This window comes from Tinamus guttatus, unplaced genomic scaffold (genome assembly GCF_059628265.1).
Source record: "Tinamus guttatus ecotype Peru unplaced genomic scaffold, ASM5962826v1 Tinamus_guttatus_pri_ptg000510l, whole genome shotgun sequence".
Taxonomy (NCBI): domain Eukaryota; kingdom Metazoa; phylum Chordata; class Aves; order Tinamiformes; family Tinamidae; genus Tinamus; species Tinamus guttatus.
This window is the reverse complement of record NW_028289044.1, coordinates 2163140-2176314: the sequence shown is the minus strand read 5'-3', so window position 1 is coordinate 2176314 and position 13175 is coordinate 2163140. Positions and strand designations below refer to the sequence as shown.

At 42.4% G+C, this 13175-nt stretch overlaps 1 long non-coding RNA gene across 1 annotated transcript in view; it reads left to right on the top strand.

Moving 5' to 3' along the window:
• The window catches only part of LOC148592825 (uncharacterized), a 168496-nt gene that overhangs the window by 93294 nt on the left and 62027 nt on the right, over positions 1-13175 (top strand). The window lies entirely within an intron of this gene.

Genomic DNA, 13175 nt, shown 5'->3' with positions numbered 1-13175 from the left:
GTATGGGTCAGGAGGCTCTACGATGCCAAGGAGCAAGAAGGTTCAACGTCCTGGGTGTGATGGACCCTGGCGTCCCACCGAGCCGCACGCAGACTTCCCATCTGCAGAGACAAGTCCTGGGAGGACTGGGACTAGCCCCAGCATTTCTGTCTGCAGGGCAAAACAGCAGGGTGCAACTGCTACAACTCCTGGGTGTAAGCAGGAAAGACAGGAAAAAACATTTCAGGCCAATTCGGCCTGAGTCTAAATTTTACAAACTTTTCTCAAATCAGATACTCTGGTTTTGGATCGCCTCTAGAGACACAGCCAAGTTCACACGTTAAGAAGTCTTGTGGCATGAAAATGGGGAATCGGGTCCAAACTACTGAGGTCACCTAAAGGAGGCCATACACTTTCCCAACATATATGCAGTGTTATCAGTTGTATTTGAATCTCGCTCCCAAGAACTGCATGCTGGGCTGAGGAAAAGTGAGCAGATTTGGACTAGATCTACTTCTTTGCAAGAACAATGCAAATCTTACCCAAATACTGCAGTGTTTGTCCCTATAAAGAATTTCTCAAAACCAAACTAAGTAAATTAAAGAAAAACACTTTCAGATTAGCAATGAGAGTGCGGAGGGAGGGAAGGGGAGTTAAAATTAGGCAAACATTTAAGGAAAATGTATACAAAATCAAGTCATGCACAGAAATACGGAGGGTTCTCTCTCTTGGACCCCGGAGCCGTTTGATCCACAGTGAGTACATACTGATCTTTCTGCGTGTTGGAGTCTTTATTCTTTCTGGCACAAAGACGTCTCAAATTAGTAGAGTCTAGAGATGGAGGGGTACTTTAAAAACATCTGATCTCTTGTGTCATGCAGAAAGTCTTGGGGATGTTCTTTCCATCGTGTCCTTAAATTCTTGCAATACATACCCATACAAACACATGACTGACAGAGAGCCCAACACATCCCGAGCAAATTGCTCTGATGTTAAATTCTCGTCAATATTAAAGCGGGATACTGCCAGGTACTACTCATCTGAATGTATGCAGCTGGGGAGGAGATCTATTTTAAAATCATGTGATTAAAAAAAAATCTTCAAGAAAATTACCAAGTTTGCTCCAGGTTCAGATTTAAAAATGGCCTCTCAATTTGGGTTTAAGAACCAAAGGAGGTTAGGTCTGGGGAAAGTCTGGCCTTGGTACATTTTGCTAGAGAACCAGGTGTGTGCCTTTACATCTGTAGGTACATAAATGTGAGGTGGGACAAAATAAATGTGCTGTTAACCACTATTATGTATCACTTGAATGTGATGGTCTTCCTTACCGCTATCATCGCCATATTTTAGCTACAATATTGTCCCTCAGCTGATTATCGAAACTGAAGCGCTTGAGGAGGGGATCCTCTAAGCAGTTCAACACTGAAAAAATGTTACCCTCAAAAACAAAAGCTCCTACTTTTCTTTGTCAGGTTTTATGGCTCAAATAAGCAACATAAAGGGTCTAAAGGGTCTTAGCAACACCCTGATCTTCCTTATAATACTTTGGTTTTATATACTACAAAACAAGTTGAACTCTCCCAGTTGTCAAGAAAGACAATTATAGTGCATATACATTTATGCATGTATATTTATAGTGCAGTATATATTTAAATTCTTGGGTAAAATTTTGGCCCCACTGAGGCAATGAGGAATTTGCCACTTTAAGAGAGTGATAGCACTAATGCGGTTGCTTGACTTACACCACAGAGAGGGACTACAGGAGGCAGTCTGCTGCAGGAGGCTTCGGCAGGTCCGTTTCATGGGCTTTCAAGACTACTTTCCCCAGGAGATGGGTTCTTCCCCAGTAATGTTTTTTCAATTGGCAAATTTTTGCCATTTTTAAATTCTGCCATCAGATTCACAGGAGCAAATCCCAAAGCATGAGGTCTAAGCAAGCACCTCTCACCAGAATTGTTTCTTTCTATTAAAAGTAAAACAAAACAAAACAAAAACATAGATTATGTGTGAACTCCTGGTCCTGGAGTGCTTCTGAGCATCTTGGTACAGTCACAAACCCAAGCTCTGTCTCTTCCATACTTGGTAGGACCTGACCATGAGTGATACTTACAACCTAATACACCTTGCAGGGGAGTAGACAGAACCACAGTGGATCCAGTCAGCTCCTTGGTGTGAATAACCAGTGACTAGTTGTTCACACAGCCACCACTGCGTATAGACATGACTAGTGATGGTCCCTTGCCTTTATTTTATCATTATTATCTACATAATGATAATCCTTACCTGTGGATTTACAGTATATGCTAGAGGCCACCGCCTGCAAATGTAGAAGGGACCTGAGAAACCTTTAAAAGTGAAAGCTCGATTTTTCTGCTGTGTTACATTTGTTGCACTTTTATTCTTAATTTATTTACTATGCTTTTGATAATGGTAATAGGACTTAGCACACTCCAGCAAAATAACTCAAAATGCTTTGCCAAACAGGGCTGTGCATTTCCCTGCCCCGTTTGACAGATGGGGAAACTGAGCTTGGAGTGACCATGCGGTTTTCCCAATGTTACATGGAAGGCCAAATGGCAGAGCAGGACTCCATCCTCAGCCCGGTCCTTAAGGAGTCTATTCCAGAACCTAACTCTAACTCGGGAGAGAATTAGTGCTGCTACACCATGACTGTGGACTTGGGACCTTGCTGTACTGCTACACAAATCTCCTTTATTTCGATATTCCTATTTGCAGAGATTATACCTGCTGGCTTCTTGCCTCTGACTCAGTGAGAGTAAGATTTAGCCCATTGCTTCACACTGCTACAATTCAGAAGAAAAAGGCTGAAAGAAAGGGGACCTTCACCTGTTATTGATCTTCCATAGGCATGTCACTGCTATGACACACGCAGAGGACCTGCAAAAAACGGGATGTGCAAATGTGTCAGTGAAGAGGGAGCCGGCAGCTATTCTGTGCGCTCGCATAGTCATGCACAGCTGCACTGAAATCAGCCTTGCCTTTGTGTAGGTGTAGAAAAACCTGTAGCCTACATTTCACCTATCTCCTTATGTCAGTGGGGGTGCTTCTGAGAGTGATTCATAGGACATAAATAAGGCAGTAAGTAGGGAGCTGCCTAGAGCTAGTCAGTAGGAAACGTTACGCACAGAAACAGAAATGGAATTTAGCCCCTGTGGTATAATACAAAAGATCTGTCAGTGACCAACTCTCTGCTTGGGTGGTTCCTCCGATGGCAGTTTGGAGTTCCTGTTATTGCTTGCAGAGAAAGAATGAGCATTATAAAGATTTCTGAGTCTAAATTAATCTTATGAGGCTCTTAAAAGTTGTGTTTCATACCAGCTTTGTGTTAGGCATAACCCAGTGGCTTTTATATGCCTGAATGCCCTCAACTTCTGAAATATGTACAGTACATGGAGATACTGAATTTTACAAGAAGCACAAACATTAAGTTCACATTTATGCTGCATTAAAACACTCTTCATGGAGTGTCAAAGGCCTGTCAGTAGAAAGAGTTTCTTGAAAAAGAAGCACCTCAGATACCACAGGATCAAGGTTTTATTTTGAATTTAGAGATAAACACTGTCTTTCCAAAAAGCAGCTATGCTCACATGACTAGCAAACAGTCCAGAACAAATTGAGTATTCAGATAAATTATGCTCTTATGCCAGCTATTGTGAAACTCTGAAAACCTACGCATGCTTGTAAATAGATCACACTTACATGGAAGGAGATCTCTAAATACACTCTGACTCATGCAGCTTAAATATACAAGGATGGATTGTACGCTGCACTGTGGTGGAGTTTCTTTCAGCATTACATATTTACAGACTTGTGCTGTGCTGTATCACAGTGAAGAGCAGATCAGAGCACTAGGACATGAGAGTGGAAGTTTACCTGGGAGGGTTTAAGGAGTAGAGATCTGACTGCTACTTCACATTCCTTCTTAGTAATTACTAGTAAGTCTAAAAATTATTGACAGCATAATTTAAAAGCTTTGAAAGGTCTCATTTCTTTTCTCCCAGTAAGAAAAGAAAAGATATGGCCATCCTCAGGATATTATACTGAAGGCTTGTGAATCTGCTCAAAAATGTAATATAGGACAGCTCTTATTCTTCTCATTCCTTCTGGTTATGAATACTCTCAAATGAACTGCTTGCAGGCTTAAAGTTAAGTACATGCTATGTGTTATGTCAGACTGCTGCTTTGCCTGAATGATTCACTATCTTCTCTGTAGAGCGGCCTGACACCCTTAGCTGTCTCCTCCAGGATTTGGGCATTTAATCTCACAGTCTCTGCCCACACAGCTCTGGAAGATGACGGGTGCAGAAGCCCATGCATCTCCTCGTCACCTCTTGGCAGGTGGGACATCCTTCAGGGTGGGAGTGCTGGCTGAACCTCTGCCTGCACCAAACATGGCAGGAATTACAGTCAGTCCTCCTGGGCATCCTGAGGCCACCGTTACAAGGCAGGGGAAACGTAGCTCAGGAAACACAGATCCTGCTTCGAAGGTTGTTGTCAAAGCAGGGAGGAATCTCTCCATTGCCTTCAGAGTGTTTAGAAACCTAAACTCTGCCTGCAAAGAACAAAGACTCTAGAGACAGTACTGACATACAATTTCACATTATTCCCCAATTATGAGGGCTATAAACATCCTTTATTCATAACTGAAAGATGAGTTTTTGGAACATGAATCTTTGACAAATTTGGTAAGGAAGTTGCCTGCAGCACTGAGTTTGGCTGATGAGTGTACTGGCAGGCTTGTTAGTCAGAGCAGGACAGCAGCAGCAAACTTTACAGGGGAAAACAAAGAATTTTGCTTTGCACACATCCATCCTGGGAACGTGCTTTTGGCCCCATCTACTTATCTGCATATGCTTCTTTAACTGGGGCTGCAGGATAATACAAACTGTGTTCACTCTGATGGAGGAAAGAAACTCCTGAGAGCTGTGCAGCCTGAATTTTGAGCATCAAACACTAACATCATTAATTGCTTCCAAGAAAGCTAGCAAAGCCAGAACGATGCGTAGACATCTGTGCATGAACAATTCACATTGAATACATCTAGGAACATTGGGGCAAGTCTATTTAGAAGGCCAGTAACATTCACCCAGCAAATCAGTCACTGCCAATTATTCACTGTGCTGTAATTGAGAACACTGTCCTCATGTTATAGATTTAGTGATCATGGACCCAGTTCAGAAAGGCTTAGAAGACCAATACACTCTGAATACAAACTCTGGCTCTTTGATGGAGTTTTTGCATGTGAAGGACACCTATTCACATCAGAAGAGACTTGCCAGCAGTAACTATCAAATTTTAGCCCCGTGAGTTTTATTAGTGAAAGGAAAACTTTAAATCCATCCTTTGAGTTGGAAAACAACTGAATATAAATGTATGATTCATCTTGTTGTTTGGGGAGCAAATTATAACCAATAACCTCTTTTTTTCTGTCAAAAAAGAAAGATTATACGGAAAGAGATTAAAAATTGTTGTCTGCCTGTTGAGCTGGTGCCTGTGTTTCTTGAGTTACGAGGTGCATACATTATGAGCCTGCAGGGATGCAGACATTTGAGTGCGTTTAGATGCCTTCCATTCTCCTTGTCATTGAGATGTTTGCTGACAACCTAAAAGGGTGGAGGCATATCTGCAATTCTCTCAGGGGGCTTTTAAGGTTTATTTTATGTTTGTGTTGCATTCCAGACTCGCAGCTGTAGTTTTTCTACTGTCCTTTTGATATTATTGCTGGCCATGTGTTCATTTTCCTATCCAAACTGGCTTGCGCCTGTCAGTAGCCATCCCTTTACCTCACCACCACATATCATCCCTCTAGACACATCAGAAAGATCGAGATACATCAGTCAGTGTCTTCATATGCCCTGAGTATAAAAGGGGAAACCTCATCTCTGTTACCCGTTTTCTCCTTGTTACACAGGTGTCCTCTCTGACTCTGGCAGGACTGCACAGTGTAAGGGCCATGAGAAACATAAAAGTCCACCTGAGAAGGGAGGGTAGGACAAGCATCTTTCAAAGGGCGTGCTAATACAGCTGTTCGTTGTGGATCAAGCTTCCCAATGGCAAGATATTTTGGAACCCACCACCAGTGGAATAGGCTGGTGCCCCTCTCGCCAAGTTCATCCTGTGGGAGAAGCACATCAGAGTGAGGAAACTTTTGAAGGAGTCTCTGACCTTTTACAGTTCATCTAGGAAAAGAAGGGTTGGAGGGTCAGTCTCACTGTCTGCTTCCCAGAAGAACATCTCACAGTGAAATATTGTGACAGCATGTGAGGAAGCTTGGGGAGGCATACCCCAGCCTGCTCACTAAACTCGATCTGAGGCAGAGGGTGTCTTTCCCACTTCCATTAGGTCCATGTGAGCACCTGGTCACCCCATGTTCACCTGGGTCAGTGTAGGAGGAGCTGGGTTTGGCCAGATTTGGTGTGAGCCAGACCTGAGGCAAACACACCCCAAATGGCTTCAGCTGCCACCAAGCTGCTTCAAGTTGTCCATAAATGCAGATGCTCAGCTTAAAAACAGCATCTAAACTGCTCCTTCACCCTGTGCTGGTAGTAATGCCTGTAACAACAATACTCATTATCTCAGTTTCCCCTATTGCTTTCTATTTGGTTTCTTGACACAGGGTCTGTATCCCCCAAAGATGTCAAGCACTCAGGAGAAATACCTAAAAAAATATATCATGACATTTGTTTAAGTAGGAGATTAGAAAGAAATTAAGCAACCCCTTTGCTGTTTGTTTTTCCCTCTGTCTTCCAAGGAATGAGGATGCATACGCATAACATGTTTTGAGTTTTTCCTCTAGTGTCCTTCCTTTTTTAAATAAAACCTAAAATTCTCACTCAATTACTTTTCTCTGCAGCTCTAAGAAAAACAGAAATATGATGACTTGTGTTAAAATCAGTGTTGGCAGCACTCTCATCTGTTGAGCTTTTCCAAGGCAGAATGTAGCTTTGCCAATAGCCCAGAATATGGAGCAACACATAGTTGACTCAGAGAATCAGTCTGCGTGCTGGATGCTTCTTAATCTAAGGGTCTATTATATTACTAGGCAATGTCCCTTGGCAAACTGGTTGTCACATGCATGAGGAAATCTAACCTTCTTTTCATGGGTATGCAACAGCAGATAAACCATGAAGCCTTGTCAACGTCATGTAAGATCCTGCACCGACCCCACAAAACCCCCTTAGCACGAACACCAGATTTCCATTTGAAGAGAAGCTCTTGAGACCACAGTCCTCCCACACAGAACTGAGCTCTCAGAAGAAGTAAAGCAGAGCAAGGCAACCATGACCTTTCAGCTCCCCATACCACCATACTCAGTACTCCCTGGTTGCCTGGCCTTTCAGATTCAAGGAAAAAAATTGTTTCACGGGCAGCATGTCATCAGTAAGCCGTGTGTTGAGCAGACCCACTCAATTCCTGCTCCTTGTCCAGCAAAAGATGCCTTCAGCCTATGGGTTGATAAGCAGCTGCACACTTTTAAGAAGGGAAATTCTTAGGGACCAAGAGAACTTTTAGAAAGTGCCTAAAAGAGAAGAGATAGGTGTGGAACAGAGATAAGAGTGTGTATATATCTCTTCCTTGGCAAACCCCTAACCTTCAAATGGAAGACGACAACTCTTGAAAGTTCACAGGGTATGCAAGCATCACAGGGAGTTTAGGAGTCTGGGGCATTCTTCTTAGCTTCCTGCTCTGATACTCAGGACAGTGTTTTTGTTTTCGTCTTTTGTCATCTCAGAGGCAAATCATCCTCTACAGAAGATGGCATTCAATGCAGAATGTTCACTGACAGCATCAGTACTTTCAAACTCTGTGAAAGAATTGTGAATTCTCTATTCTGAATACTCCAATCTTTGCCAAGAGAAGGTAAATGAGTGTGGTATAATGGTCCGTATTTTAACAGCCTCCACTTTATATTCAGACTCAGGATTTAAAATAATTCAGTTAGCTTCATTGCTGTTTATAGTTAGTTTCTGCTCAATTTCCTTTCCTGGCTTTCCTGCAATAACTCAGCGTGGCAGTGCTTGGGCTACAAATTCTACAGGAAAATGGCTAAATCTGAGTTAAAATTTATGTCATTAAAATTACTCGCAGATCATACAAACATATTTATTGGTCCTGTTTTCTAAAAGCTTCACTCGTGAAATAACTGAACTTGACTAAAACCCACTAAGCTTTTGGTGCTATGAATTTTTCCCTTACTCTTTGTTTTTTATTCATATATATGTTCGTGAGCTTTGACAAATGGTTGATTTATTTTAATGCCACTGATGCACACAAGCAATAAAGGGTGGCACTTCTGCCTAAACCCACCTTGCAATGAGCCTCCCTAGTTATAAAGGAAAAGAGCAGATCCCTTCCACCAAGGAGCAACTAGAGAGGAATTGCTAACATAAGAAAGAAGTCCTCCCATGCTTTGCAGGTCATGCATTTTTTTTTCTGGCCACTCGAACGTTTGTTGTAATTGCTAGTCAAACACTATGGAAGCAAAGTCCAGCTTTGCTGGCACTGATCAGAGCTGCCACGGCACTCTGAAAGAATGTAAAGCTGGACTACATGGCCAGATGTGGTTTTCTCAGTTGCACAGGATCACTGGGGAAGGACAGGAATCCCAAAATGGAAATATGCAGGGCTACTGCTCTATTACTTTTTGGAGAAGAAAGGGCATTTGACAGGTGAGGGCCACAGGGGACTTGTGCAGGAGGCAACCACAGATGGGTAAGTACCATAAAGTGCTAAACAAGCACTCCCATGCTGACACAAAAAACATTTTGACGCGAGTGTAAATAAAGACCTCCTCCTTCTCAGACCTCCTGCTGGCGTTTAGTGGGACAAACAGCATGAGTGCTGGACCTCCCTGATGGTCCATGGTAGGAGAAGCCAAATTCTCAGCTTCTCAGATCTGGGAAGTGCTGATGGCTGAGATTTCTGTGCCACCACAGTGAGACCCAAACTGAAGAGTTATAATATCTTTACGGTGGATAGGCATCACAATTTAAAATTTTAGACCTGATTAAGGTTTGTTCAATTAATTTAAAATATATACATGTAAAGCGTAGTCCTTTTCCAACAGCTCAACTTTGTTTTTCTGATGTCATCTCATCCTTGGCTGAAAAAGGCATATCTGTATGGATAATATGCTTCCGTCTCTGCAAGATACTCAACCTAGCACTACAAAATGTTTTGAATGAAAAAAAATGGAATTAAGGAATATCCATTAAGTAAACATCAAGCTAATAAGCAACCAATATACCATAGTGACAGCCATTATCAAATTAGTCTGGCTTTATTCAGGTTTTTTGGGGTGGGTGCTGAGCTTGGCACTGTTTAACATCTTAACCAATGATCTAGATGCAAAAAATCATTGCTAATAAGATATTTGGTAACAGGAAGATTGGTCAAGAGGTAAATTGTGAGGGTTGGACAGTTATGCAACAGAGATCTGGATGAAGGCACAGAGTGCTCCCTCGGCAAGTTTGCTGATGATACCAAACTGGGAGGAGTAGCCGATACCCCAGAGGGCTGCGCTGCCATCCAGAGGGACCTGGATAGACTGGACAACTGGGCGGTGAAAAACCTCATGAAATTCAACAAGGCCAAGTGCCAGGTCCTGCACCTGGGGAGGAATAACCCCAGACACCAGTACAGGCTGGGGACCGACCTTCTGGAGAGCAGCTCTGCAGAGAAAGACCTGGGTGTCATGGTGGATGATAAGTTGACCATGAGGCAGCAGTGTGCCCTCGTGGCCAAGAAGGCCAATGTGATCCTGGGGTGCATTAAGAAGAGCATCTCCAGCAGGTCAAGGGAGGTGATCCTGCCCCTCTACTCAGCCCTGGTGAGGCCGCATCTGGAGTACTGTGTGCAGTTCTGGGCTCCACAGTACAAGAGGGATGTGGAGCTGCTGGAGAGAGTCCAGCGCAGGGCCACAAGGATGATCAGGGGCCTGGAACATCTGCCCTGTGAGGAGAGGCTGAGGGAGCTGGTCCTGTTCAGCCTGGAGAAGAGAAGGCTGAGAGGGGACCTGAGCAGTGTCTAGAAGTACCTCAAGGGAGGGAGTGAGGAGGATGGTGCTGGCCTCTTTTCAGTGGTGGCCACTGACAGAACTAGAGGTAAAGCCAAAAGCTGAAGCACCAAAAGTTCCATAGGAACTTAAGGAAAAGTTTCTTAACAGTGAGGGTGACAGAGCCCTGGAACAGGCTGCCCAGAGAGGTTGTGGAGTCTCTTTCTCTGGAGATCTTCAAACCCGCTTGGACGCAGTCCTGTGCCACGTGCTCTAGGTGACCCTGCGTGTGCAGGGGGGTTGGACTAGATGATCTCTAGAGGTCCCTTCCAACCTTAAGCATTCTGTGATTCTATGATTCTATGATCTGTACAAACTGAGCATATGAGTTCATTTTTATCCAAATATGGATAAACGGAGCTAAATACAAATTATAAACTATAGGGAAATGGAGCCCAAATCTTTGCAGACCTGAAAGAGTCCAGCCTGGGATGTGTGACTCTGACACACTCTGATCTAGAAATCACAGCAAACTTAAAAGCAAGCTTAAAAGAGGCTTCCAGTGCAATATTGTAGAGGAATCATTGGTGAATAATTGGTAAACTACGTGAAATTTGCCACAGAGTATGGGTACTAGTAAGGACGAAATTGCATCATCATGTCTTCCTCGAGTTTTTTAAAAGGCCTCTGAGAAACTGAGGACAGCACAACCATTGAAATATTGGAGGGCTGGATAAAATACCTCTCAGTAGTGGGAGAGTTAAAGAGATCAGGCAGTCAAGATAGTTTAAAAAAAAAAGAAAAGAAGAAAAAAAAAGACAAAGAACTAATTTAGAAGCACCTTACTAAGATATAATACCAGATTTGAAGGGATGCTTCATTTTCATGGAGAAAAGCCTAATTAGAACCATGGTTGCCAGATGATTTCACATTAGAAATAAAGCACAGATTATTTTTAAAAAAAATAGAAAGAAGAAGAAGAAGAAGGAATGGATTTTCCATTTTTTTTTCCTAATGTCTCCTGTTCAGGACTGTTCAGGATGTCTTTCTGCAAGTTAATTTTTAGTAAAACACCAGTTGTTGGACTCAGAATAAAAACAACAGGAAACAACTGAAAGGCTGGCGATACACAGGAGGTTGGGCTCAGCTGGCAGCCTCTTCCAGGCTTAAAAATTCTCTGAATCTATGAGCTGTGCTGCTAAAAATTTGCCTCATCTCGTAACAAATGTAATAGGCACAGAAATGTTCTTGGAATGGACAACCATAATTTTTGACTAGTGAGTGATACATATCACTTAATGAAATCTAAGATGAGGTGACAGACAGTATCAAAAACACCACCAATAGAAATTGTTCAGATGTATGTTGTGAGCCTCAGCTGTTATGTTTTTTTGTTTGTGTATTTGCTGAAGGATTTCTTGGCCAGCAGAGGTGATTATGTGCCTCATTTTAAGGATGGGAAGAGAGTACTCTTTTAATGCAGATGATGCAGACCATATCGATTGTAGTAGTCAATTTATCGGAGAAGAAAGTTCCAAAACACATACCATTTATTTGCTTGGGGATTATAGTCAGTTGCAATTTTTCTGCTAATTTAAGTTATTGTAGAAATAAAAATATTTCCATGTTGATTTTATTTCAAGAGCAATGAGATTGCATGTCTAGTGCACAGCTTTTATTTGACAGAGAAACTTGCATCTGTATTATATCACTGACAGCTAGAGCATTCACTTGCAGAATACTAAGGAAAGGTCATGATTACCAAGAGAAACATAAATGTGCATGCACTTACTAGCTTATTTGACTTGGAAGCTCCCAGCTAGATACAGCTGAACAGAGTATTGCAATTGGTAGGAATATTTCTGAGAGAGGAGTGTAATCAATTTGTGATTTCAATTGGTAGGAATATTTCTCAGAGAGGGGCGTAATGAATTTGTGATTTTTAAGGGCAACCAAGAATGTGCAAGCAATTTGCTGTTCCTGCCTTCAGTTGGCTTGTTGGTCTGTGTTACGTTATTTTCTGCAGCAACTGCCTATTGCAACATTTGTGAAGGACCTGCTGATTCTGAAAGAGCAGGTTTCTTGTAGAAAAATTGAATAATAATACCATGTCCAACACTTCACTTCCACTCTGGTAGTGATCATTTTAAACTATTTGTGAAAAAAAAAAATCCTGTTTGTTGATATGTCTTGTGCCTGTCTCTTCCCTCAGTGGATAATAACAGATATTTTCCCAGTGTTGGCTCCATTTAGATTTCTAGAAGACGTAACAGTGATTCCACTGAAAGACCTCTCCAAGGGGTAAAAGTTCACCTCTCCTGGGAGAACTCAGCATGCCTCTGAAATCATCCTCAATTCCAGCTCTAAGTGTCTCTCCTCCACATCACAAAAAATAGCCTCTGAGTTCAAAATGATCACATATTTACCTTACATAAAATCCATAGGTTCCCATGGAGCTCATGTCATATTTGTTGAGCATTTACAGACTAATTTCAGTTCCTGTACATGATGGAAAATAAAAATTAGGGCTTCTTCCACTGTTTTAGAACTATCACGCGGGCTAGCAATGATAAGACGGATAGTATTAAAAAAAAAAAAGAGGAGTAGTACTTTTACTAATGGACCATCAAAGATTACACTGACAAAATGAATTCTTGCTTGAAAAAGGAAGCTAGAATGCTAGGTATTAGCTGTATATTGCCTAGACCACCTAAATCCATCTTACCATGTAGCCATTTGCCTCTCGGCAAGCAGTGGTGTAGATTTTGGTAATGCAAGTGACAGTGCAAGAGGTAGTGCAAGATTGTCATAGAAGTGGTAGTGAAAGGCAAGCTATATTATAATAGGCAGTGGCGGGCTCGAACACAAACCATCACCTGCTGAAAAGGCCCCAACTGCTTTGGTAACAGGAGGAATGGCAATATGAACTGCAGATCTTGCCTGTGTCCAAAAGGCAGGAGGAGCATGTCCCTCTGCACAGTAGCACTTACTGTGGAGGGCTCCCAGCAGAGCCTCATATCTAGTTCATCGGTTCCCCGACTGTATCCCCAGGTCTGCTAACATGAGCAAGGAAAGTTTCTGTGCTGCTCACCTTGCTCCTTTGCTAGCTGGCCTAAGCTTTTGGTGGCTAAGTGACCTGCAGATCATCAAAATCTTGTTTCTACCTGCTACCCCTCTACTT